Source organism: Pinus tabuliformis, chromosome 8 (assembly GCF_031772625.1).
Source record: "Pinus tabuliformis cultivar Carrire ecotype Pingquan chromosome 8, CPIR1, whole genome shotgun sequence".
NCBI classification, from domain to species: Eukaryota; Viridiplantae; Streptophyta; class Pinopsida; order Pinales; family Pinaceae; genus Pinus; species Pinus tabuliformis.
Window position 1 is genome coordinate 2,047,048,562 of NC_142294.1, and position 6,870 is coordinate 2,047,055,431.

Here is a 6,870-nt window from a genome sequence, read left to right on the forward strand (position 1 = left end):
ATTAAAAGATAAAATTTATAAATTCACCTTTTTAAATATCAATGTCTTTTTATTTAAAATTTGTATAAATGACTCATCACATTATAACGGATAAAAAAAAATCTAAAAAAGCAATTTTATTATAAAATTAACTTTAAACTAGTAATAAATTTAATAACAAAATTGAAAACAAATCCAAAATAACACATTGAAACTCCATTTTATAATATAATATTTCTCCACGTAAAGGGCATAAAGATGAGAATGACGGTTTGGTAGCTTTTCCATCCTCAATCTGATATTTAAAATTGAATTTGTGGTGATTATCAAATTTTGATTATAATTTAAATTATTGATGGTAAGAAATTTTCCTTGAAAATATGCCAATAAAAATTCCAAAACTATTTTTAATTTGGAGTTATCAAATTTTAATTATAATTTTAATTATTAATAATAAGAATTTTTTCTTGAAAATATGCCAATAAAAACTCCAAAACTATTTTTAATAAAAACTCTAAAACGGATAACAGATAGAGCACTGCATAGCATAATAAAGAGAAATAGTAAAATTTTCTATTAATTAAAATAGATACCAAAAGAAAATTAAATAGGAATAGGAATTTGGAATAAACAATTGTGGTTTTTTATTAAGAAAAGTTTCAATGTTAATATAAATTATAAATGAAATTGAAACTATAAAATGTGGGAGTATGAAAATTTAAGATTTTTAAGATAAAGATATTTGTATGTTGATAGTTATCAATTAAATATCTTATCATAAAAAAGCTAAAAGCATAATCTGCATTTATCCATTCACAAAGACAACTTTCAAATACTTTTAATATAAGCCCAACCAAAACAAATCTTCATACCATGTCCATTTGTTTGATTACTACCCAACATCATTACACAACTAATTTGATTGATCACTACCAAACAGCATCACACAGCTAATGTTATAAATAAACATCATCACAAATTATGCTCAATCAACAAAAATGCAAGTATCCATTCACAACCACCACCTTCAATTACCTTATAACATAAAAACCAACCCAAAAACTTCATACTTTAACCATTTGCTTGATCACTACCAGACAGCATCGCACAACTAATGTTTTAAATTAACATAATCACACGACTAATTTCATGAAAAATGCTTAATCAACTACAATGTAAATTTCATGAAAAATGCTTAATCAACTACAATGTATTTACATTGACTTTAATCAACGACAACTTATTTACATTGACATTAATGTAGTCAGACTTTATCCATGAGCCACGCTATTGATGACACTGCAAATATGCATCCGTGCTACCGTCGTATCTATCTACAGTAGTTGACAAATCGGGTGGCTTCTGCAAATCTCTAGATCCACTATTTATTCCTCGATGCCTTATCTTACTATTAAATTCACCATCGCATGCCGTACGTAACCTTATCAATTGTGCTCCCTCGCCAGCAATCCATCCATTATCACCTTCATATTCTCATTGGATTGATGATCTAGCATCCTGCAATTATTATTCCTATTAACCCCTCTCATCGGTTGTGGTACCAACACTGGCAGGAGATACCACGACAGAGATGTGAAGAAGATTGCACAAAGCCGACCGGAGAAGACCAAACAGAGCAATGTGATGATCATAACAGTTGCAGCCACACTACTATCAATAGCCATGGCCGACCTGGGCCTCCTGTAGAAACTGTCTGAGCCCAGCGGTGTTGCAGATCTGGTGGGCCGATTTTCCATGGACACAACCCTTCTGAATGTTTTCGCTTTAGAGTGATGATGCTTGTGCTCCGGATCGATGGTTCCCTGTTTCACAGCCTTTGGAGAAGCCGAAGTCGAGAACTCGATTGGATGAAGATGAGCTCTCAAAGGGCTTCCGGGTGCACTCACAGTAAGGCCCAATCTCAGGTTCTTCTGTTGAGCTTACAGATCTCTTTCTGCTCTGCAATTTCTTCCACACCTCCTCCATTGTGACCTGCCATAGTGTTTCTAAATAGCGTTGTGAAGTATGAAACCCCACTCAAAATAAACTTCTCCATACTCATCCCACCGCCCACCGCCATGACCAAGGTCAAGGCCGCGTCAGCAACAATGGCCACCCTCCTCATCCACATCGCACTTAAACCTAGAAACCAGATGACCGTGATCTTGAGAAACGGAAACAACTGCGTGAATGGGCTATGGCTCCTCTCATGGAACCCAGAAATCCGAAAACTCTCAGACACGCCATTAATATCATTCCCTTTATCTTTTCTCCTCAATTTCCCGTCCTTCTCGCCATTAATTTTCTCCTCAGATCCCAAAATCGAATCCCCAGAAGCAACCGCGCCAACGTTTTTCTTCCCATTTTCTTCTCTTGGTCTCACCACAACCGGCCTCCAACCGTTCTTTGAATACACAAACCTCACCAGGGCCTCTGGCGCACCAGTCTTCTTCGCAATATATTGTCTTTTGGCTGAGAGCTCGGCATAAACACTCCCAAACTTGTCAAGCCCTCCACTGGAATAGGGGTTCGACTTCTTTCCATGTTTCTGCCGTGACCTGGACCTGGGTGAGACAGCTATTTCTTCCGCTTCTCCTTTCACTGATATCCTTCCACAATGCATTATTATCGTCCCTGGCATATACAGACGAATATGGATTAATCCCACAACCAAAAACACAAAAACCTAACTCTAAAATCTACTGAATTAACCGGTCTCCACTCTTAGCGTGCCTCTGAACTCTTCCGTGGTCCACCATATTGTCGTCTCATATGGTCCGACTTCACGTCCTTGGAATGCCTTTGGGTTTGGAAACCAGCTTTATAAGCAGTCTGACAAATTTGTCACCAATAGTGATTGTAGATGAGTGTCAGAGATCGCCGTAACCTACCAAGGATTTGGCCGACTTTCATACTATAATTTGGGATCAGTTCAGTTAATTATTGAAGAAAGTAAACTGTAAAAACGAAGCTTGTACCGACTGAGCTATCGGATAATAACAAACTCTATATAATAACTCCCCAGCATTGTCGGTTGGATGCTTCCCTATTATATTGATCTGGTTGCCTCTGCGCATGTGGGGAGCCTTATCATAATCTAGGCTTACTTCTTAGGTGTAACCAACTACCCAACCACAACCAGCCAGCCGTGAAGCTACCAGTCTTCAAACTCAACTTTTTTCCTGTGGAGAACCAAGCCGACACGTCCTCAGAATGATATTTTGGAGGCAAATACCCATCCGTGAACGTCGCTTTGGAAAATATTGCGCATACTCAAAAGTGAAGGTGTGAAGGTGTATGTCAGTCTGGTACACCGTAACTTTTTGCAAAATTATTTTGGAGTTGTTTCCAGCGTGATTTTTTTGGCTTTTCAGTGTTAGAATTTGCCCAAAAATTTGAGGTAAATTTTTAATTTGTGTTTCTAGGGTTAAAATTTGGTCAAAAAAAATTGAGGTAAATTTTAATTTGTGTTATTTCAATAAAAATTTGTCAGATTTTTAGAAAAATTAGATCAGAAAAACCTATCTGAAAAGCTTCCAAAAAAACCTGTACTAAAAACAATGGTGGGTCTATGTCCAGTTAAGAATTATGGCTTTTGACCATCCATTTAAGGGTTTGGCCCCATAATATTATTTTAAGCATGGATATAATATGAGTGGAGAGATCAAATTTCTTTAGGCGCAAATTTATTTTAGAGTGCAAAAATAATGTGTAATTTTTTATTGTTTATGACGTTTGACCATCCATTTAAGGATTTTGTCCCATAATATTATTTTAAGGATGGATCTAATATGAATGTAGAGACCATAATATTATTTTAAGCATGGATCTAATATGAGTGTAGAGATCAAATTTTTTTAGGTACAAATTTATTTTAGAGTGCAAAAATAATGTGTAGTTTTTTTATTGTTTAAACTGTATTTTTGAATGTTATAAAGATTACAAAAAAATATGTATTGAGTCATTTTATTAGAGCACATTAAATTAGTTTTTTTTCTTATGAACATATTTTTAAGTATACATCAGTGTTAATTAATTCAGATTAAAACATTTTCTTTATAACTCACATTATATATTTTATTCTATACAACATTAAAATATTTTCTTTTAACAATTTTTTTTTTTTTTTTTTTTTTATGTGAAGTTGATAGCAGGATTTAAAATATTTTTGAAAAGTATAAGGTTTAAACATTTTATTCACATGTTTTTTTACTTTTAATTATATTAGGTCATTTAAACAATTAATTAAATATGTATAACATTTTTTTTCCTTTTTGATTATAGTCAACATTATTTTTCTATTTAGAAAATATTTTGTTTTTATTTTAAGAAAGACTAATATACTTATGCATAACCTTCACACTAAACTATAAAATAAACTTTTCAACTCAATAAATTTTTTTCCTATTCAAAATATTTGGAATTTTTATGTGAATATAAAATAAATGGAATTATGTGTAAAGTTCTGGGTATAAGTGGCCTCATGTTCATGTACATCTATGTGGTGAAAGAACAATTATCTATACTCATATATATAGATATATATAGATATATATATATATATATATCAGTATAGATAATTGTTAATATCTATACTCGGAGTCCCTTGAGAGATGGTGTGGATGTGTTCAATTGCAAGCAGTGTGCTTGGAAAAACAAGGTAAGATAAATGGTGTATTGTTATGTTTATTTATACACTAACAATTATGTGTTTATGGAAATATGACGCAGTAGAATGCATGGCAAAGAGACTTCCATGAAATCTTGAAGAAGGCTCAGGTTGAGCTTTCCTTTGGAAGCATTAGGAACCATGGGGATTGATTCATGGTGTCTATTGTTAGTCTTGTGCCTTGGGTATTTTGTGATTTTATTCTGCTTGATTTGTAGTTTTGTTATGTTTAGTGCATGGCCATGCCACTTTGTTTGTGGTGTCATATTGTTATTAGTTTCAATGGTTTTCTTTTTCTTGCTTCTTAGTTGTTTCTTGTTTTTCCTTTTATTTTTTGAGTCTTGGGAATTGTTTGGAAAAAGGAAATTTCATGGAGCTTGAGGAGAGTTGTGTGGTACCTAACAGGTAATGTAAGAACTCAGATGAATCTTTGTTCATGAGTAAGTGTAGCGGAAGGTAAGACTATGACGGTCGGTTGGACTAGTTGGGTCCATTTTGGTAAATAGATGGTGGTAGTTGATCCGAGTGGAGTGAACTCCCACATTTAACCAAGATCTTTTACTCCTGTGATGTGGTTAGAATTTCGTTTTAACAAAGCATAAATGAACATATACACATGCTTAAGCAAATGGAAACATAATGATAAGCAACAAATCATAAACAAGAGACATTGATAATGGAGTTCGTCCAGTGTGGACTATGTCTCCAGGCCTAGTGTCAAGATGGTGCTGGTTGCTTCATTCAATGCTAGAAATGGTGAAGATGTACATGGACTATGGTTTCTGTCATACAAGGCCCTGTGCCCTCTACATGAGTGGCAAAGTCTCTCCACAGGACATTCCACTATAGGAACTATCACTCACAATAGGCCTCCTATCAACATGGCATAATCTTACACATGGAGACAATGAGTATCCCGCTATCATGGTAACAAAGGGGATCTCAACCAAAACACCCATGGTGATAATGAGCATTCTGCCATCATGGAAACAAAGGGATCTCAATCAAAACATACATAACAATCCATGATGAATGCATCTCACATGAAATAGACACAAGGATTCTGCATCATACATCAAACAGGAATCAAAACAACATAATACATCTCATAGAAAACGATCAAAGAGTTACATGACAACAACACTTCATATACCCTAACTCTGATGCTGGTTGAAGAATAGAATACTCAACTACTAGATCTGAATGCACGATCGAAATCATGGCGTCAAATGGCATAGAATCGACTGTCCACATTCTGAAATATGACATCATCACTCTAATCTAGAAAATGGCTGAAAGATAGAAGGCTCAACTACAAAAAGTGATTGCACCATTGAATTTTTGTCGTCGAGAGGTGTAAAATCCATTATCCATTTGTCGAATTCTAACATCGGCAAAATCTGGGCCTGTAGGAATCTTTTAGATTCCCCCATGATTCTCCAAAGGTTCCCTCCTCCGAGTTGACTGGTGATCTGCAACTCAAATCAAACAAAGGATCTTTCCATTGAGATCCTTGAAAATTTCTTAGAAGAATGAGTATAATGTTGGCTGCATTCTAGATCTGGGAAATTTCAGCTTCCAAGGAATCTAAAAGATTCCCTCAAAATTCTTGAAGACTCTCCTTTGCTGGGAATATGCAAATCTGTTGTTCAAAAGGTAAGTGTGACCTTGCCATTGTGTTCCTTGTGAAAATCTAAGAAAAGTTACTGTAAACTTGATTACATTCTGGTTAAATGAAATTTTACCTCCCAAGGAATCTGCGGTCTCAAAAGAATATTCCTCATCTCGAAAAACATGTCAAGGTTCCGCCTCCTGGAACTATGTCATGGTTCCACCATGGTTATGCTACATAGAACTCTGTTCATAATTCTTCATTCCTTCATGCTCTCCTATTCTGTTCTCCACTACCTTACGCACTACGGAGAAATATCTTATATATATTTTCTCAACGGAGTAATAAACAAAGGCCATTGGCTAGTTGGTTAGGGTGGTCAGTTTGAGGTAGGCGGATCAGGAGATCAAATCCCACCGCCGCCAAAATATACGCTGCACCTTTTATATTTTACCGTGCGGTTGCATTTTTGTTATACAATTGGTGTTGGTCTTTTAACATTTGTTGTAACTGTTTAATAGGAGGTGCCTGGGTGGGGAGCAAACGCCTGGGTGGGGAGCCAACTAGGTTGGTCGGGAGAGTTCAAGCCCCACCACCTCTGGAGCTGTTA

At 35.4% G+C, this 6,870-nt stretch overlaps 1 pseudogene across 1 annotated transcript; it reads right to left on the reverse strand.

Annotated features, from left to right (window-relative positions):
- Positions 1 to 1,267: 1,267 nt before the first annotated feature.
- Positions 1,268 to 2,964, reverse strand: LOC149244677 (uncharacterized; annotated as a pseudogene). Its single transcript, XR_016246760.1, has 2 exons — positions 2,713 to 2,964; positions 1,268 to 2,613 (listed from the first exon to the last, which is right to left on the reverse strand). The product of XR_016246760.1 is annotated as an uncharacterized LOC149244677 (transcript).
- Between the last annotated feature and the right edge of the window lie 3,906 nt (positions 2,965 to 6,870).